Consider the following 22,986-nt stretch of genomic DNA (forward strand, 5'->3'; position numbering starts at 1 on the left):
ACCATTATTGATCACAAAATAGAACATTTTGATTACACCAAATTAAAAAGTTTCTGCACAAACAAAACTAATGCAAACAAGATTAGAAGGGAAGTAACAAATTGGGAAAAAATTTTTACAGTTAAAGGTTCTGATAAAGGCCTCATCTCCAAAATATACAGAGAATTGACTTTAATTTATAAGAAATCAAGCCATTCTCCAATTGATAAATGGTCAAAGGATATGAACAGACAATTTTCAGATGATGAAATTAAAACTATTTCCACTCATATGAAAGAGTGTTCCAAATCACTATTGATCAGAGAAATGCAAATTAAGACAACTCTGAGGTATCATTACACACCTGTCAGATTGGCTAAGATGACAGGAACAAATAACGATAAATGTTGGAGGGGTTGTGGGAAAACTGGGACACTGATGCATTGTTGGTGGAGTTGTGAAAGAATCCAACCATTCTGGAGAGCAATCTGGAATTATGCCCAAAAAGTTATCAAAATGTGCATACCCTTTGACCCAGCCATACTACTACTGGGCTTATACCCCAAGGAACTACTAGAGAAGGGAAAGGGTCCTGTATGTGCCAAAATGTTTGTGGCAGCCCTTTTCATAGTGGCTAGAAGCTGGAAGATGAATGGATGTCCATCAATTGGAGAATGGTTGGGTAAACTATGGTATATGAATGTTATGGAATATTACTGTTCTATAGGAAATGACCAACAGGAGAAATACAGAGAGGCTTGGAGAGACTTACATCAACTGATGCTGAGTGAAACGAGCAGAACCAGAAGATCATTATACACTTCAACAATGATACTGTACGAGGATGTATGCTGATGGAAGTGGATTTCTTCAACATAGAGAAGAGCTAATCCAATTCCAATTGATTAATGATGGACAGAACCAGCTACATCCAGAAAAGGACTGGGAAATGAATGTAAACTGTTATTTTTACCTTCTGAATCCAATTCTTCCTGTGCAACAAAAAATTCGGTTCTACACACATATATTATATCTAAATTATACTGTAATATATTTAACATATATAAGACTGCTTGCCATCTGGGGGAGGGGGTTGGGGGAGGAAGGGAAAAAATCTGAATAGAAGTAAGTACAAGGGATAATGTTGTAAAAAATTACCCATGCATATGTACTGTCAAAAAATGTTATAATTATAAAATAAAATTAAAAAAAAAAAAAAAAAAAAAAAAAAAAAAAAATAGAATCATATGACTTTTCTGAACTTTAACTTCCTCACTTGAAAAATTAATAGGATTAGAGTAGTAACACAAGGTTTAGAATTTTGTATAGAATAATTTACAAAATATAGAATAATAGAATTTCTTATAGAACAATGTAAATGAAGAATAGGAAAAATAAAACAAAAAGAAACATAAACAAAAATGGAAAATCACATGAGTAATGGTTTATTAAAACTTCTTATTAATAGCCTGCAGCCATGAAATTTGCCAATTGACTTTCTGAAAGACATCCAATCCTAATGAATATATAGTTAAGTCATTTTTTTTCTCCTGATTAAGGTCTTCTTGCTCCATGAAGTTTTCTCTCTTGTTTCCAATTCACAGACATTTATATCTAAATAGTTTTGAAATAGTTGTAGTGGTAATCATGGTGGTGGTAGTATTTTATTTTCATTTTAAATCCGATAATTATACATTTTGTTATCTGGAAATGGAGATTTAGATGCAACTTGGGATTTCTCAGGTGAAGAGAAATCCCTGAAAGGAAATGCTCTCTATTGATTTAGATTATTTTAGAAGTATAGGGAGCAACAGAATAGAACAGCAGAGAAAGGTCAAATGATTTGCTTATTGTTGTTAAATCATTATAATGTGGTAGAAATAGAAGTTGGATCCAAGATCTCTCTGTCCATGTAGCCATGCTGCCTTTCTTTTTTTAAAATATATTATACCAATAAAATAATAGTAATATTGGTTTTCTTGGCATCAAAATAAATACATAAATACAAAGTCAAAGTACTTGATTTATCTATCCATACTTTCATCAATCAACTTTTGGATGCTTATGCCATTCTTGAATCCTGGGCCATCAGCAGTCATTTTGACTTGTCTTGCCTCTGCATTTTAATGACTCTTGGAAGAGAAAGTGAAGTTCATGATTTGGTGCAACTTTGCTTCAGTGAAATTCAGTTCATATGGGAATCAAGACATCATCTAATGATGTCATTCATCCTAATTAATTTGTAATATTTAATTATTAATTTAGTTAATTAATAAATTACTTAGCATTGGTTATATATCATTTTTTTCAGCAAGGGATGTTAGCATAAAAGCTGCAGTTTTTTGATTATCTTAGATAAACAAACATTTCCTTCATGCCCTATCCTTACTTTTTAATTAGCATTTAAGTACTTAATGGATAAAGAATTTTACTTTTTAATTAGCATTTAAGTACTTAATGGATAAAGAATTTGTTATTTACTAGTATTCTTTATTTCTGGGATAGATTTCTGGTTTAAGGTATAGGCCTGGACTCTTCTAGACTATGGGAGAGAAGATGAGGGGCAGAGATGGCGAGCATGTGGGGAGAAGAGTAAGAACAAATTTCTGGTTAGGGTCTATATAATCTTGTGTTTTTCATCTTGTACTTTGCATTCCTTTACTGATCTTATGATATAAATAGCATAATTATAAATATATGAAACAGATATGTATGTATGACTCATTTTACAGATGAGTGAACTGAGAATAAAATGATAAAATATATAAATATCCCCATTATTTGGCAATACATATACAAATAATGTACAAATTGCAGTTCATTTTTGCATCTTCAGAAATCGCCATAAGCTGCTTCAGAGTTGGAAAACATTTTATATGCAGATTACATTTTAAATTGTAGATTTGTAGAATAGTTTACAAAATTCCATGTAACCCATATTGAAACTGAAATATTGTATTTCTGAAGTGCAAGAAAACAAAGCAGTTCTGTTGCAGTATTAGTAATTAAATTAAACAGAAAAACAATAACCTTGAGAAAAATAATTTGTTTTAAGTTGAATATTGGTGCTTATAAAGCCATATAAATTCTATAGGTAAATTCTGGGCTATATTCCTGACAATGACAATAAGTATTTGGGATGTCTTTTTTTCAGTTCAAATTTACAATTTTTCCTTAATTGAAGTGTTGGTAAATGATAGATAGATAGATATACAGATAGGTAGCTAGCTAGCTAGCTAGATGATAGAAAAATAGAACAAAATAATTTGCTGGGAAAAATCATCATGTTACACAAATAAGGGAAAGAGAAACTCAAAAAAGATATGTATAGAGAGAAAATGGCTTTTTTGAGGGGGAATGACTGAATTTGGGGCTTGTAAAGATAAATGAATATGAGTCAGGGAGCACACTGAAAATTCAGAGTTAAAATGTAAAAATGTTAGCATCTTTCCCTGCCAGCAATCAGTCAGAGCTCTCAGTTAGACTGTTTAGATATCTGCTATTGCTTTTCTCATCAATTCTTATGCATTTGTAAAGATAGGCCAAGCTTAGACTTTGGGGATCCAAGATAGTCTTGAGAAAAAAAAATATTTTTATGATCTGGGGATTAGTATTCAAAAGTATCTTGTCACCACTTCACTGTTGCTATTGTTTTCTATTAACATGTAAACCCCTTGGGGGCAAGGATTGATATTCTTATACTTGTATCCCTGGCATTATCACAAGACACATCAGTGGTCTTTCATTTGTTTATCCATCCACTTGTTTATTCACTCCTTCTTTCCTTCCTTTCATTCACTGAAGCTCTGTGGCAAGATAGCTATACAACATTTTTTTTAATGGTTATAATGAAAGAGCTGGCTGAACTTAAATTCTACACATTCTTAAAATGAAAATAAATAAAATTTAATATATCTTTATCTCGGTCTCCCCAAAATAGGTCTTATTTCCATATCACCTGGTAATTTTAGCAGGCCCTATGATGATAAAGGACTGAGGAAATAGTGATGACACTACTTTGTACAGGAACCAACACTTCTAATTACAAGAAACACTGTGATTTTGGACAAGTCATTGATTGTTTCTGGCCCTAATATTCATAAATTCTAAGAAAATGACAGCTGCTTGATCACCAAATAAACAAAAAAAACAAAAACAAAACAGGAATATCATCAGTTTGTATTTGCCTTAACAGAATATATACATACACACTTACATATATGTACATATATATACAATGTACACACACATGTATAAATGGAATATGAGTGTGTATTTGTATAATGCATGAATGTTATATGTGCATATGTATAATCATTGAAAATCACTCTACTTTATGTTGCATGAATAAGTTAACTATATTAGTAAGTTGCACATATTCACCATTCTTAATGGTCTAGAAGACACAGCTTGGAGTTAGAAAGATATAACTGATCTTGAGCAAATGATTTAACTTTTGAATTCCAAGCAACTATCAAAATCTATAATGTATTTTTTACATATAGGGTTCTTAAACATGCATACATACACATACATGTATGCCTGCATATAACGTTCGTCCCTGTAATATATAGAAATAGCTCAAGTTGTCATTGCAAAGTCTTAAGTGACAATTAGGACATAGGTCAAGGTTACATTCTTATGAGAGATCTTCACTCTATTTATCCCATTCATTGGTTCAGCTAGAAATATTCTGACTACTTCATTTTTCACTTTATGAAAATTACTATCACTCTTCACTTGGGTAGCTAGGAGGCACAATGAATAAAGCACTATGCCTAGAGTGAGGAAGACCCAAATTTAAATGCAGACACAGACACTTACTGGCTATGTGACCCTGAGAAAGTCATTCATCTCTGCTTCAATTTTCTTATCTGAGAAATAAGCTGGAGAAGGAAATGGCAAATCATGTGAGTATCTTTGCCAAGAAAAAACCAAATAGGGTCATGAAGGTGTGGACACAATTAAAATGATTGAACAACTCTTAGCTTAGAAGGAACATCCTGCTCAAACATAGCCTTTAAAAGTTATTTAATTTAACCATCACCATTAATGCTTATTCATAAAGTATATGCTCTTTATGTGATCAGGATTTTTTCTTAGGCCAAAGAAATGCAAAACTCATCAAATTAATTATTTTAGAAAATACAATCTATACAATTATTCACTTCCCTAACTTTTTTGCAGGAGAGCAAGAATAGAAAGGGGTGTGTGAGTATTTAGGAACAGCTAATTTCTGGTATGAGGGCTGCCAAGCCTTTTTCCGAGCTGCTTTCCATCTTTGGTGTCCACTTGACATTCTACTATTACCAGGGAGAAGCTATACCATGGCAGGGAGTCATTCACCAGTAAACCATTTTGGCAGGCACGCCAACCCAGGTTTAGGGTAAGTAAGGGGCATCAGTGAATTGGGGGAATGTCTAGCCAAGCATATAAAGACTTTCCTGGCAGAATAGGCAAATGTGAACAATTTGTTTCAATGGGCCATGAAGGATATTATGAAGCATACTCTGTGGAGCACTTAGACCTTGATTAAACATTGAAGACACCAGGGCCATCCACTGCATCCTGAGCCATTACCAGTCATCTTGACTTATATTGCCACTGAGACTCCAATGTCTCTGGAAGAGAGCATGAAGTTGATGACTTGGCACAACTCTGCCTCACTTAAATCCAATTTATACACACTTCCAAAGACATAACCCATACCATTTTACCATTTTACTACCCTTAAATCCTGTGGCAACAGGAAAATGATGAAGCAGCAGGTATGGATAAATTGGGAACTATAGTCACAAATCTGTACATAAACAGCAAGGACATAGGGCCATTTTTTTTCATTTGACTGATGCAACAGTGGGATTCAGCTGTCCCTAGTTAATTTTAAGAACCATACTATACACCTCTTGCAGTAAGGAAGATGCTAAAAAAAAATGCGCTAAAATTGTTCTGATTCTAACCTAAGCCTGGACTGCTCACCTTGACAAACAAGGATCTTACCTTGCAGTCCTGTCCAGTTTGCACACAAACACATACACATACACACACACATACACACACACACACAAATGTATGAAAACTTTTGAAAAACTGAAAGGATAAGACTATGATCAGTTCAAAAATCTGTGCCATACATTGCCTAAAAACAATACAACTTCATGGATGCACCCTTACAGCAAATATTGACATTTAATACAGCATGTCGTTTTAAGGAGAATAGAAAAATAGAATGTGAAAATAATCAAAGCTATATGTAGCACAGATAGACAAATCTTTAGTAGTAAGTAATTATTTTTGTTTCTGACTTCATTCTCCGCCCCACCAAAATAAAAACTCCCTGCCATGTCTGATAGTCTGTGACTATTTCGGTGGTAAAGTCACTCAGAGTTACTATTATTCTATGGAGTTGCACTAGATTTCGGACAACATGAAACATAGTAGACTTAAAAGGTGAACAGCTCGTGTTCTGAGAGAATTTGGCAAGTATCACATTTAAATAGCAGGCTGGAATGAAACTAACAAATCAAAACCAGTTTACCAAACATGAACTGGACGCACATTTTTCTGAGTGATTGAAGTGATGGGAAGCATCATGAAACTGGTGTTGGTTTTAAAATTAAAACTAATCTACTCAACAAACTTTTATTTCTCCCAAATAGAATGAATGATAAGCTCATGACAATTCAATTACCAGTTGTTGATTTCTACTTGCAGGAAAGTGCCATTCCACCATCATCAATATATATGTTCCCACTATGAGAATTCCTGATGAAGTCAAAGAAAATTATAAAGCTCTGGAAAAACTCCTCAACAATGTGCCAAAAGAGAATGAGGTTGTAATTTGGAATGAATTTACCGTAAGAACAGTCACAGATTAGAAGAGATGGCAGGGAATTTGAGGGAGGAATAGTGTGAAAAATAGCAACAATTGCCTACTACTAAAGACATATGTCTGTGCTACATACTGCCTTGATTATCTATTCTTAAAATGACACAATCTACTAAATGTCAATATTTGCTGTGAGGTTTTATTGTTTTGTTTTTAGGCAATATATGGCACAGATTGCTGGACTGATTATAGACTTATCCTCTCAAAGCTAAACATTGCAGCAGCCCCAAGACACTATGACAATCAAAAGACTTAGAGTCACCAGATTGTTGTGCTTTTCTGCATGTGAATATTTGATAATTTGGAGGATAAACTGAGCTAACATATGATGAGCAAAGGGAATAGAAAAGGAATAGACAGCTGTCAGAGCTTTGATAGCACAGCATTTACTCATCTGTGCTAGAACACACACAAACATCAAGATTGACTTAATGAAAATAATGAAGAAATTCAGAAACTACTAAATGAAAAAATGAGAACTCCATAGGGTTTGCCAGATGGATAGTTAATCTATCTCTTAGAAGAAAGTGTTTAACTTCATTAAAGGGAAAGTACAAAAATGAACTGAGATTTTGGACTCAGTAAAAAAGCAAATGAAATTAAGTTTTACAATGATAGTAACAATACAAGTGCTTTTATTTTGCCTTTGAAGCATTTGTTGGCCAAAAACCTATGGTACTTCTAAATTACTTAGCATTGATGAAATTATATTCAGTGTTGATAAGGATATCATCTGGGAGAAAAGGGATGAATACTCTCATAGTATTCTCAAAATACCTTAATTAATTAATACTAATGTCATTGACTATGTATCTCAGGTTGAAGTTAATCTCTCTTTAGATGAGCTTCCTATTAAAGAAGAGGCTCTGAAGGCCATTAGGCTCCTCCCCTGTACCCAAGTACCTGGTGCTGGTTCTATTTCAGCTAAGATTTAAAAGAAAGGGGGTTCATTGCTCATACAAACATTGACTGAAATCTTTCTGATTATATGGCAGGAGGAGTTTATCACACATAAGTTTAAGGAAGCCTCCATTGTCCACCACTATAAAGGAAAAGGGAATAGATGGTCTCATGACAAAGTTGGAGGAGACAGTCTCTCTCTTAGAAATTGCTGGCAAGATTCTTGGTAGAATCCTCTGTAACAGGCTGATCCTTCAATTAGATGATGAGCATCTACCTCAGAGCCAGTCTGGTTGCAGAAAAGTCCAAGAAACAGTTGAGATGATGTTTGCTGCCCCCAAACTTCAGGAAAAAATGCCAGAGTTAGGACAAAGATCTGTATTCAATATTCATTGATCTGACCTTTTGTGCTATCAGACATAAGGTCTTGTAGAATATTGTAGCAAAATTTGGCAGCCTAGAGAAGTTTATCAGTCTTGTATGCCAGCACCTTGATGGCATGTGTAAAGGGTCACAGATAGTGGAGAATCCTGTGTGAAGTATAAGACCTTCTTGCCCAGCAAGGGAATCTGTTAATGTATGATCTGGCTCCCCATACACCCTAAGGGAGTCTCGGTCTTCCTGACAAATCAGGGAGCATGACAAGCTGTGTTGTAATTAAAGCAGAGGTATACTAAAGTGGCAAGGAAACATCTGTACACAATAGCAAGTTGTTTATGTGGTTCCACCTGCACAGTATTCTATAATTAGCACATGCACAGTGTGCTATAGTTATGTAAGTGTATTAGGGTATATAAGGCTGAGAAAAGTTTGAGTAAATGGACTCTGGTTTGACCATCTTTGTGAGTTCTGCCCCTTCACTCCTCACCCATGATCAGGATTTGTGCTGGAACCAAAATCCTCCATTTAGCATGTCCAGACAGGCATTCTTGCATGGTTTAGATAATGGAAATGTTCATGCATTTTCCAGTCCCTAAAATAATGGAGCAGACTCCTTGAGTCTATGCCTTTTATTTTCAGTAATATTATCAGACTACTTTAATAAGAATGAAAATGGCTTCAAGGTTAGATACCAAGGGCAAATTAACACCTTGAAAAAACTGTAAGCCAAGACTTAAGTACAGGGAGAGTTGTTATAATAGATGAGTGTGTACTCAGTGCAGTTTCTGAGACTTAAATGGAACATAATCTGGGTCAATTTTATGCTACTTATGTCAATCTTGGCCTGACAATAACACCAGGAAAACAGATTCTCCACCAACCAGCCTTACATCATCTTTACATGAACTTTCAGTTATAGCAAATGGAGAAGTTTAAAATGCTGTGGATAGGTTCACTTAGTCTTGGAAATATATTTTCCATAGATGATGATGTTGATGCACATATTGCCAGAGCTAGTTCGGTTTAGAGGAACCTCCAAAAGCAAGTAAGAAAGGGAGGAAGTATTAGTCTGCCTTCCAAATGGAAGGTCTACAGATCCATTGTGCTAATTTTGTTGTTGTATGTCTTTGAAATTTGAACATTCTACTGGTGTCATGACATGTCACTGAATAACTTTCATCTGATTTATTGTAGAAAGATATTGAAGATCACTTGACAGAATAAGGGACCAGACATTGAAGTCCTTTCTTGAGCTGAACAGCCAAGCATTCAAACTGTACTGCAAAGAGCATAACTTTGATGGGCTAGTCCCGTTGTTCAAATGCCAAATGCACACTTGACTGAAAGACTGTTTTGTGGAGAATTCACACCAGGAAAGTGCTTACACAGATGTCAAAAGAAGTAATATGAGGACTCTATAAAGGACTCTGTGAACATTGGATTCCATTGAGAGACATGGGAGACACTGGCACAGGGACTATCCACTATAATGTGTCCTCATCAAAGAAAACATTGTGCTTTAAGAACAAAGCAAATTTTCAGTAGCACAAAAGACATGTGAGATTTGCAGACTTAGAGGCACTTCCACTCAAAATGTTCTTTTCGACTCTATTTTTATCTGATCTGTGGTAGAGCCTTCTGAGCTCATGTTGACTGGATCAGATACAGGAGGATACACTGTACCTTGACCCTGACATAGTGACATCATTTTGTTTCTCTTCCAGCACAAAGGACAATTAAAAATGGTTCTCACAACAACATAATTCAGTATATAAGTTCTCTAAACTAGCTGAACAGATTATCAAAACATCTACAATGCCATGTCTGATTTTTTTTTTTTTCATCAAGAAGTGCAGCAGATAGCAAGATTTTATGAAAAGCTTTACTTCTCACCCTCCATTGGTGGTACTGAGAAGCAATAGTTATTATTGGTGGTCTTGGCCAATGAAGTTAATTTTCTCTCCAGAAATTGGCTCTCCAGCCAATCAGAAATCACCCAAGTGAAGTCTTCTTTCAAATAACAGCTTTTATATTTGTCACAGCTATTCAATCCCATTCTTCTCAGATTTCTTTCTTTGTCCCTATCTCCCTATGTCTTCCCATAGCTGCAGGAACTTAAATGAGATCATCCTACCTTAACTTTTACTTAAAATATCAAAACTCCATAAATATGTCTCCTGCTAAGGTTGATAGTTTTTTATTTTTTTTAAATCATAACTCGTTCCTGTTTTCACTGTCTTTCTATCTCTGTCTCTGTCTGTCTCTTTATTCCTGAATCTAACTCTCTGTCTCTTTCCCTCTCCCATATAAAATATTATACGCAAATTAATTTAATTGTCAGCATGCTTTACAACTCTGAAAACTTCAACATAATCTTCCATATTTTTGGTGGTCTTGAAATTTTTTATATTCATTTTCTCTACTTTTTTAAGCAATTGAAAGATCTCCTCTAGCTCTTCAAGACATAATCAATTATCATTACTGACCTTCAGTTTCCTAATATCTGCACTGCAGAATATTTTTTGCCATGTGTCCAAATCCTATTGGAAAAGTGTCTTTTTTTGTATATCTGTATTTATGTGTATATATCTGTGTTTACACGTGTATATATATATATATATATGTATATATATATATACATATATACATATATATATATGTGTGTGTGTGTGTGTGTATTCACATGACATTTTAGCTGTAACAGCAGCAATAGTCAAATGATTTAATAATTCAGGCAAATATTTCCTTCCCCTCCAAAATTTTCTTCTTCCTTTATCACTAAACTACCCCATTTATCTTAAATGGTTAGAGAACCTTACTTTTCAAAGGAAAGACAAGAGAAATAAGATGGATTTCTCTCTAGATATCATAGTGACTCCTTTCTCCCTCCACCAATAGAATAATATTTGCAGTAGCTGCCTAGGTACATAATGTCATGAACCTGGTCAAGTGAATTCCCTCATTTGTAACTTTGCAAGACCCAGTACTCTCTGACCTGGATGCCCAGGAGCAATTTACATGGCAGGAGTCACATTTAATTGGGCCCATTGAAGCCTCCATCCAGATCAGGCCTGAAGGTATCTTCTTACAGCTTGTCTGATATGTATGGTCGTTGGGTTTTTCTCCTTGCTATTGGAAACATGATGCCCCTTACTAAATCTATGATCTTTGTAACCTTTAAAAACAATTCGGGCATAGTGTCATTGTGGTCATGTTCTTTAGCTCAGAGGTCAAATATTCTGGGGGCTAAGCACTGACCATATATGACCTTATTTGATTATCTAGAGCTTGTATTCTTCTGTATGAAGATGTTGATTTGCTGCCTAGTATGAGGAATATCCATATGAGGATTAAAGGCAGCAGCAGTGACCTATTACCCTATTTAGTTGTGCCCAGAGGCCTGATATCAGATAAGTTGTCTGACCTTCAGGGTCTATGTTAGTGTGAAACAATGTGGTACTGAGGAAAATGTGGTAGATTTACAGTAAGAGAGCTGGGCTTGCCTGTCAGCCCTGTTATTTATTGTTTGCATGACTTTGGGCAGGAAATTTACCATTTGGCTTCAGTTTCACAACTGCCCAACTAAGTGTTGGGAATAGAAGGGTTCTCTTTCTCTTCTAGCTTTAAATCTATAATTCTGTGTTCCTTCTTCCTTTCTGCACTACCATTCTCTCTCTCTTTTTTACTTTAAAAATATTTATTAAATATATTTTCAGTTTAAAATATATATCAGAGGTAAACAGTAATAACTAAGTATTTAATATATCATTGTAAGCAACTCAAATAACATGTCATTATATTAGCCACAATTTAATTAATTTTTACAAAATTTTATGCATTTTTTAGCATTGACAATTGCAAAACCTTTTGTTCCAACTTTTCCCCTCCTTCCCCTCACCCCTTACCCCAGATGGCAGGTTGACCAATACATGTTAAATATGTTAAAGTATAAATTAAATACAATATATTTATATATGTCCAAACAGTTATTTTGCTGTACAAAAAGAATCAGACTTGAAACAGTGTACCATTAGCTTGTGAAGGAAGTCAAAAATATAGGCAGACAAAAATAGAGGGATTGGGAATTCTATGTAGTGGTTCATAGTCAATTCCCTGAGTTCGTTCAGTGGGTGAAGTTGGTTCAGTTCATTACTGATTTGGTTCATCTCATTGTTGAAGAGGGCCACATCCATCAGAATTGATCATCATATAGTATTGTTGTTAAAGTATGTAATGATCTCCTGGTCCTGCTCTTTTCATTCAGCATCAGTTCCTGTAAGTCTCTCCAGGCCTTTCTGAAATCATCCTGCTGGTCATTTCTTATAGAACAATAAATTCCACAATATTGATATACCAAAATTTACTCAGGAATTCCCCAATTGATGGGCATCTGTAAAGGGCTAGAACTGAGCAATGCACTTGGATGATGAAGCACGTGAGACTAATTGCCAATTGGACGGTTCCCTATTAACTTGTTTAAGGTTGACCCTCCCCAGCTGTTCTGTGCTGACTTGATTGGTGAGACAAAGAGAGGGAAGTGACTTGTGTGGGAGGAGGAAGAGAAACTTGGGTGGTGGAACTCACGCTCACTTGCACTCGTGACCGGGCGTTGGAGGCGAAGGTAAAGATCTAGAATAAAGACGTTTAGTGATCCTGACTCTTGCTGATTTCTGGAAAGATAGAGTTCCAGCATTTGGCGCCCAACGTGGGGCTGGCACCCTACTTCCACCGAAGTCCTCCTGTGACCAGGAGATTAGGTGAGTATTCTAATAGAAATAAGGAACTTACCTTGTTAAGGACTAAATCAGCAATCTCTAGTAACTGAGATGGGGCAGATGTTAGGTAAATCCTGGGCCTCAGCTGACCCTGCTCCAACCCCAGCCCCTGCCTCATCTAGCAATGCTATAGAGGATATAATTAAGATAATTGATGAGAAAAGTTTACTTGTTCCCATCCCACAAATGAATAATCTCATACACTCATTGATTCGCACGTCCCCTTGGTTCTTAAATGAAGAAAAACTACGTATAGATAAATGGAAGCTAGTGGGACTTGAAATGAAAGAATTTTACTCAAAAAATGGGAATTGTCAAATTTTCCCAGAGGTATTTTATCTATACAACTTGATTCTATTAGACTTAAGCTATCAAGAAGAGTTTAGAAGAAGGAAGAGTTCTAAAAAGGCTCAGAGAAGGAAGCGTGAGGAACAAAAGATAGAAGATAGGCAAACTCAGGACATTGCCAGAGGGCAAGGGGATTTGAATGAGGAATCTGAGGGTGTAGACTCTGATTGTCCTGAAGAAATTTCAACCCCACCTAGAGAGCAGATTATTGATCAGCCCACATCCACTCCACCTTCAGGGACGGAGGGAGGAGGAGTAGTGGGAGGGGCGGTGACCTCATCAGCGCCCCCCCCTCCTCCCACACAGAGCCCCCCCTCCCAACAACTGCCCACTCCTGTAACTAGATTAGAAAGAGGGCTTATTGAAGCAATTGAAAATGGAAAAGAAGTAGATAATGATTTCAAACTTCAAATTTTTCCCGTGATTCAACAGCGTAATTCTGCAGGTCAAGAGAGTAGAAGATATGCTCCTTTTAATATGGATGTCCTTAAAAACCTGAAAAAATCTTGCACTGTCTTTGGGGCTACATCAGATTATGTTAAAATGTTAATACACAATTTGGCTTATGAAACCTTAACCCCTAGTGACTGGAAAGTCATTGCAAAAGTGTGCTTAGAACCTGGACAAAATTTGTTGTGGCTTTCTGAATTTACTGAGCTCTGTAGAATTCAAGCCCAACAAAATAGTCAAAATGCAGCTAATACTTCCATCACCTATGACCTACTAATGGGTATAGGTTCTTATGCAGACGCTTTGGTACAGATTAATTACTCCATAACAGCATTTGAGCAAATTTCTGCTGCTGCTATCAAAGCATGGGCTTCTCTCCCCAGTAAAAACTACAAGGGTGAGACCTACACAAAAATTGTACAGGGACCAAATGAACCTTTTGCTGATTTTGTGGCACGTTTGCAGACAGCTGTCATACAGGCAAATGGTGAAAATGAAGTAACAGACACTTTGGTGAGGCAACTTGCTAGAGACAATGCCAATGAGGTTTGTAGAAGGATTATACTAGGACTACGTAAGGATGCTCCTTTAGAGGAGATCATAAGACGCTGTGCCGCAATGGGCACAAATACCTTTTATAGCCAGGCTATGGTGCAGACTTCCCAAGATCCCAACATGGGGAGACAGGATCCCTTTTGGCAAGGGGTTTCCCGAGAGACTCGTCAATGCTTTCAATGCGGTAAAGTAGGCCATTTGAAAGCTCAATGTTGGCACAGAGACAGAGTGAGAAGACAGGCTGGGAGAACAAGACCCAAAACCCCATGTCCAAAATGCAACAGAGGACTCCATTGGGCCTCAGAGTGTAGACTGATTCAGGGAAACGGGATGAGGGGCCCAGCTCCAGGGCCCCAAGCAAAAAACACTTGGGGCATGATGGCAGCCGATGCCACACCCAGAGAGTGCCTCCAAGTCCAATACCCAGACATGACCAATCAGCAAGGAAGCCATCTGAGGGGAGAAAGGGATTACACAATCAGTCAGCCAGGAAGCAACATGATGGGAGAAAGGGACTACAATTAGGGAGGATAGAGTTGTATGCAGCTGGGACAATTGAGATACCCCCTGGAGAGGTGAAATCTGTTCCTCTCCAACCTATGGATCCCTTGCCTCCAGGCACAGTAGGCTTGACCATTTCACCTCCTGAGAGTACTTACAAGACAGTGTTCATTCATACACTGATGTGGGAAACTGGGGAATGTGTAGATAATATCCCAGTCACTAACACAGGGAGACAATGTGTGACTTATCAACCAGGGGAAGTAGTAGCATCAGGTTTATTGATACAGACTCCTAATAAGCAACCTGGTGACAGTCACCCATGTTCGGACTCCAAGCAGAAAAACCCAGGAATATACTGGACAGCAGCTGTGACAGCTGACCGACCTATGCTCACCATCTATATAAATGGCATAGCATTAGAAGGACTGGTGGACACAGGTGCAGATCGCACAGTCATTAGAGGTGCCAACTGGCCCAGTCACTGGCCAAAGACTAAGGCAGACACCTACATGTCTGGGGTAGGAGGATCAATAGCAGCTGAAGTTAGTGCTACCCCTTTAAGATGGGTATTTGAAGGTGAAACAGGAGTTTTTACTCCTTTTATAGTTGAAAAAATCCCCATCAATCTGTGGGGAAGAGACATTTTACAACAATTAGGGTTAAAAATGAGTACTTCGGTTTTTTAGGCAGGGCTGCTGTTGAAGGCCTGCCAACACTTTCACCTGTTCCTATCCAGTGGAAAACTGATACACCAGTGTGGATAGAACAGTGGCCCTTAGATAACAATAAAATTCAGGCCTTACTAGATATAGTACAGGAACAACTTGATCAAGGACACTTACAACCTTCTCTAAGTCCTTGGAATTCCCCAGTATTTGTTGTAAAAAAGAAATCTGGAAAATGGAGGATGTTGACTGATTTAAGAAAGGTAAATGAACAGATGGAAACTATGGGAACTCTTCAACCTGGACTTCCATCTCCTACTCAGTTGCCTAGAGAATGGCCTCTGTGGGTTATAGACATTAAGGATTGTTTCTATTCTATCCCTCTAGATAAGGAGGATATGAAAAGATTTGCCTTTTCAGTGCCCAGCGTTAACTTAGCTGAGCCTTATAAAAGATATGAATGGACAGTTTTGCCACAGGGAATGAAAAACAGCCCTACTATGTGTCAAATGTATGTTGCTGCTGCTCTTACTCCAGTAAGAAAAGCATTTCCAAAAGTAATGTTATTACATTACATGGATGATATATTGGGATGTGCACCTGAGGAACAAATGTTAGAAGCATGTCTACAAAAAACCATAGAAACACTAAGGAATTATAAATTGCACATAGCTCCAGAAAAGATTCAAAGACATGCTCCTTTTCAATATTTAGGATATGAAGTATATCCTAAGGTGCTTACAGTACAAAAACTCTCCTTAAGAACAGAGAAGCTAAACACCTTAAATGACTTCCAGAAATTGATAGGAGATATCCAATGGATGCGTCCCGTGCTAGGCTTGACTACCTGTCAATTGCAACCATTATATGACATTTTAAGGGGAGACAGTGCTTTAAATTCACCACGCCAGCTTACAAAAGAAGCTCAAGAGGCTTTGAGACAAGTTGAACTGGCTTTATCCAATGTGGTTGAAAGAGTCACTCAAAAACCCTTGGAAATATCAGTTTTTGCTACACAAGAGGCCCCCACAGCAGTCCTTCATCAAGGAGACAGTGTGATAGAGTGGGTGAACCTCCCAGCACAACCAGAACAAAGCCTTATTCCTTACCCAGTGCTTGTGGCTAGAATTTTATTAAAGGCCATTAAACGAGCAGTACAATTATCTGGGACAAGACCTGATAAGATATATACCTTTTATACTAATGCACAAGTTAATGTGTGCTGCGAAACCATCCCAGAGTGGCAAATTTTATTAGCCATGGCTCCAAATTTTGCACACGGGTCTCCATTAAAGATAACCAGACTGCTACATAATTGGCAATGGATTCTTGAAGAAAAGGTTTCTAAAGTTCCTCTTAAAGGACCAACTATCTTTACAGATGCATCCAAACATAATATTTGCGCTGTGTATTCTCGTGACTTAACTATAAAGAGAGTAATCAGAACTCCTTTTCAGTCCACTCAGCAGAATGAATTGTATGCAATCATTCTAGCTCTTGCTTATTATCCGGGAGACATAAATATAATATCTGATTCAGCCTATTCAGTAGGTGTGGTACAAAGAATTGCCACAGCCCAAATAAAATTTGTAGCCTCCAATATATATCAGCTCTTTAAAGAGCTTCAAGAGCAAGTGAGAAAGCATCCAGGTAAGATTTATATTTTGCATGTCCATTCCCATAGTGGACTTCCAGGTCCTATTTTTGATGGTAATTCAAAGGCAGATAGCCTTCTAACCATGCTGGCCAGTACTCCTTTATTTCAAGAAGCACAAGAGTCTCATTCTAAATATCATCAGGCTGCCCGAGCTTTACGTTTGCAGTTTGGAATAACAAGAGAAGAAGCTAGGAGCATAGTAAAAGCCTGTACAGCTTGCCTTCCTTTCCATGCTCCTACACTCCCTCCAGGGAAGAACTCTCGTGGTTTGAAACCTAATGAAATTTGGCAAATGGATGTGACCCATTATAAATCTTTTGGTCGTCTATCTTTTATCCATGTCGTGGTAGACACCTTTTCAGGATTCACATTTGCAATACCAGCAGCAAAAGAGACAGCCCGAGTGGTCACTGAATTCCTTATACAAGCATTTGCAATTATGGGCGTGCCACAAGCAATAAAAACAGACAATGGACCTGCATATACATCTAAACATTTTACACACTTTTGTGCACAGTATAAGATTTTACACACCATGGGCATACCCTTTAATCCTCAAGGGCAGGCAATAGTAGAGAGAAGAAACAGAGATATTAAGACACTCCTCCAAAAACAAAAGAAAGGGGGAGCCACGGGTAACCCTAGAGAACTTCTAAATTTAGTTCTCTATACCATTAATTTTTTAATTTTTGACAAAGATGCACTGGCTCCAGCAGACAGGTTTTATAACTCACCGGAAGGGCAGTGTCCAGTGCGAGCAGCTCCACTGTCTTTAGATAATCGCCAAGTGATGTGGAGAGACCCAGAAAGTGGTGAATGGAAGGGACCAGATAGGTTAACTGCTTGGGGGAGAGGGTTTGCTTGTATCTCTACAGATGGAGAAGGAATCAGATGGGTGCCAACGAGCCGTATTCGCCTTGTCCATCGGAGAGAGACAGAGCAGACCCTTGAAACGAAGGAGAAGGCCCAAGAAACATCGGGTGGTTCCGTTGCTGACTGTGCCCACCACTGAAAGAACCTGGCAGTTATGGCGTTTGACCCATGGACATCAAAAACTGTTGGACTTGAAAATCCTCAGAAATCATTGGATTCTCTGAGACATCATAAGACTATTGTAGGACTTGAAAGTCTCAGGAATCATTGGATTCTCTGAGACATCATAAGACTATTGTAGGACTTGAAAGTCTCAGGAATCATTGGATTCTCTGAGACATCATAAGACTATTGTAGGACTGAAAGTCCTCAGGAATCATTGGATTCTCTGAGGCATCATAAGACTATTGTAGGACTGAAAGTCCTCAGGAATCATTGGATTCTCTGAGGCATCATAAGACTGTTGCTGGACTTCAAAAACTTGTGGGGATCATTGGATTCCCTAACATATAAAAAGACTGATGTGGGATTTCAAAAACTTGTGGGGATCATTGGATTCCCTAACAGTGAAGCAATGGACAATAGATTGGTTTTGGACTATTTCTTGGTTGCTGAAGAAGGGGTATGTGTGTCTGGTGTCTACATACCCTCCTTCTAGGACTTCTGGAAATCTCTTACAATACCATGTTGATTTATATTGTTTGTTATGTCACTATTTGCATGTACAATTCCTGTTTGTTACACCACATCGAGTCTGCACTGATTGTGGGGAGAGTCACCACTAATAGCCTCTGCGTTATTGCTATGTGCTTGTGTAATAACTCCCATGCTGATGGGTTTGTGCATACTTGTCTCTAATAAGGCCCTTCAATCCAGAAACCCGCTAGCAAATCCCCACTTCTCTTTGGTGCTTCTCATCTCCCTTCCTGAGATGTCAGGGAGGGCGTGATTATCTCCTTTTTAGTGCTTTCATCTCCCCTCCTGAGAAGTCAGGGGGGGCGTGATCACGTCCTTTTTGGGGTTCTCATCTCCCTGAAAGGTCAGGGATGGCGCGACCTCCTGTGGTCTAAAACAAAAGAAAGCGGGAGATGTAAAGGGCTAGAACTGAGCAATGCACTTGGATGATGAAGCACGTGAGACTAATTGCCAATTGGACGGTTCCCTATTAACTTGTTTAAGGTTGACCCTCCCCAGCTGTTCTGTGCTGACTTGATTGGTGAGACAAAGAGAGGGAAGTGACTTGTGTGGGAGGAGGAAGAGAAACTTGGGTGGTGGAACTCACGCTCACTTGCACTCGTGACCGGGCGTTGGAGGCGAAGGTAAAGATCTAGAATAAAGACGTTTAGTGATCCTGACTCTTGCTGATTTCTGGAAAGATAGAGTTCCAGCAGGCATCCACTCAGTTTCCAGTTTCTAGCCAGTACAAAGATGGCTTCTGCACTTCCTAACCAACCATTTACCCCATTCATGGCCTCTTGCCCAGAGAGTCTAGCTCCATGCTCATTCTGGGGTACATAAATAATTTTAAATAAGTAGAAGAAAGAAAGAAAGAAAGAAAGAAAGAAAGAAAGAAAGAAAGAAAGAAAGAAAGAAAGAAAGAAAGAAAGAAAGAAAGAAAGAAAGAAAGAAAGAAAGAAAGAAAGAAAGAAAGAAAGAAAGAAAGAAAGAAAGAAAGAAAGAAAGAAAGAAAGAAAGAAAGAAAGAAAGAAAGAAAGAAAGAAAGAAAGAAAGAAAGGAAGGAAGGAAGGAGGGAGGGAGGGAGGGAGGGAGGGAGGGAGGGAGGGAGGGAGGGAGGGAGGGAGGGAGGAAGGAAGGAAGGAAGGAAGGAAGGAAGGAAGGAAAAAAAAAGGAGGGAGGGAGGAAAGAAACAAAATAGAGATAAAGAGTAAGCCTCAAATGCTTAGTGTATTTTAAGCTTTAACACTTATGTCTGTGAGTGTGTGTGTCTATTCACACACATATGTATGCATATATATGTAGACATACCTATCTATCTATTTCAAGTATTAAGCAAAAACAAACAAACAAAAGCAACAACAAAAAAGAAACTGAAAAATCCTTTGGCTGCTTCAACATATGATATAGTTCATTTCACTAGAGATCTTCAAATCAAAGTCTGGGTCATCAATATTCAGATATACCAGTTATTTGACCCAGGGAAAATCAATTAGTCTTTGCCTGCCTTGGTTTTCTCAAATGTAAAATGGGAATAATAATAACATCTACCTCCCATTGTGATTGAGAGGAACAAATGATATGGAAGAAGTAAAACTGCAACATACAATTTCAAATATTACCAAAATACTAGCTTTTAGTTAGGTCTTCTTGTTTAAGCATGGATCTGACAAGATGGTCACTGAACCCCTTTTAATTCTGAAGTTATGACAGGTTTGTATGGTACTTTATTAAAAATTGAAATACTAAAACCTTGAAAACATAACTAAGTCCAGAAAGAACCTTTCTCTCATATTCTCTTAACACTCAAAATCATACAAGGAAAGATTTAAAAAATTATTTTAAAACCCAAACTGGTGCCAAATCAGGATTAGGGATAACATTGAACTAAAAATAAAAGAATTTGATTTTTTCCTTCTATAGTTCACATATTAATTCTCAGTGTAATTTAGCATAGTAATATTATTTAGTAGCATAATTTAAATATATATATAACTAGCCCATGTCTTTGATTTCTACCTGATTTATTTATTTTTCTACTCCTCAATATATAATTACATTTTAATTTATCAATATATTGAATTAACATGACTTTCTTTCCATTTCACAAATCAAAATCAAGTAACTTCCTTTGCCATCTTCCTCTAAGCCTGAAGTTTCTTAGTATTAAACATGTAGTCAAGTAGGCTGGTGTATAATGGTAGTACAAGAGCAAATGAAAATATTTATCCTAATATAACTCTATCAGCACTGAACCTGGAAGGAGTCAAGTCAAGGTGAATATCTAAGTTGACATTTTTGTAAGTCCTAAGGGGGAATTCTAAACCTGTTAAAGATATTTTTAAATGATACTTAAGATAAGAAAAGTATTTCAGATGATGCATCATACCACATATGTGAGAGAGGTGATTCATCACTATGAGTTTATTCTGAGCATGTGAACTTCCAGGGATTTAATATGTGGAATGAAGAAAATCTGAGTGTGTTAGTCTGTTGTGTGAATGTGTATATAAGTTGATCTTGCTGTTGTTAATTTCATAAGGGATAGGAAGTGTAATTTTAGAAATATGATTTCATTATTTCATTGGTAATGTCCTTGTTTGGAGATCCTGTCATCAGGACAGACCTTTAATTAATTTTAAACTTAGTTGTATATGGCACTGAGAGTTTAAGTGACTTGTTAATGATTTCGCAGCCAAAATTTGTCAGAGGACTTGAGTCCATGTCTTTCTGATATTTTGCACAGGCTCTATAAATGTAACCTTTGTACCACTATATTTCTATCCAAATATATATAATGTACATAAAGGTATACATGTATGAGCATATGTATGTTATATGCAATTATATAGTGGCACAGACACACACACACACACACACACACACACACATATATATATATATATATATATATATATATATAATACTACTAGTGTGTGATAGAGGTTCAGTAAAGGAGAAAAGGAAAATTTGTTTCACAATAAAAGAGGAATAATAGAAGGAATAATAAAAAAGGATTGAATGAAGAGTTCCATCTCCCTTCTTCGCATCCCCCCTTTCTCCCTCTCTCTCTTTTTCTCTTCCTCCCTCTCATATATATACATATATATCTAAACACACATGTAATTATATAAGTAGTTACATATACATATATGTATATTATACATATGTTCATGCATTTTCATACAGTGATACATGTGAGCACAATGCACATATTTTAGTTTATGTAGCATGCTGTCAGTAATGTAACCTGGATTTCATTTTATCATTTTATATATGTATATATGTAAATCTATCTATCTATACATATATCTACATATATATATATACATACATATATATCTATATATCTATATCTATCTATCTATATATCTATCTATATATCTATATATCTATATATTTATATATATATATATATGTATATCCCAATGGGGCTTTTTGATTTGTCACATTTGATGCTATTCATTCCTCTCCAAGATTTTTATGACACTCCTCTTTCCTGGTTCTCCTGATACAAGTTACATGCTATCTCAGTTTCCTTTTCTGTTTCCCATCATATCCTCTTTAATGTAAGTGTTATGCATATCTCTTATACTATGTTTCCTGTACTAATTTGTATATAGTCTCTTTTTTAACTTTCCTGGATTTAATAATCATGGTGTTAACTCTACTCATTGTATCTCCCTTAAACTTTAGTCCTGAATCATTGTTGCCTTTTAGCCATTTTAAACTGGCTTCCTTAGAAACATTTCAAACTATATGTCTAAAACAAAAGTTATTTTCTTTCTGATAAAAGCTACCCACATCAAACCATTCCCATTTCCATTGAGGGCACCAAATCATCATTTTATTCTCATAATATTGATGTTATCCTGTATACTTTAATCTCCCTTACCCTACATAGCTAATAAAGTATCAAACTTTACTATCTCTATTTTCATACATCTCTCTCTTCCTACTCCTCTTCACTTACAGAGCTGAGGTCTCTAAAACTTCTCAACTACATTATTTAAAGGTTCCTAATTGGTCTTCATGTCTCAAACCTTGGTCCACCTCAATACAGTCTTTATACCAGAGGTTATAAATAAGCGTTCCTAGGCCTCCTGTAGCCCACATATTACAAATGTAACCTGAACAAGATTAAAATGCAACTGGTATAGAGTTAACAATATAAATTAAAGCGTCATAAAAATAGAAAATATTACACCTTACAACTGAGTCAATAGATATCCCACGAGTTTCCATGTGTTTTAACCATCACCATTTCTAGTTTAGTATGACACCACTGGACTACACTGTTTCCAAATAATATTCTTAAACACAAATCTTCCAATA

The sequence above is a fragment of the Sminthopsis crassicaudata genome, chromosome 2 (assembly GCF_048593235.1).
Source record: "Sminthopsis crassicaudata isolate SCR6 chromosome 2, ASM4859323v1, whole genome shotgun sequence".
Lineage (NCBI taxonomy): Eukaryota > Metazoa > Chordata > Mammalia > Dasyuromorphia > Dasyuridae > Sminthopsis > Sminthopsis crassicaudata.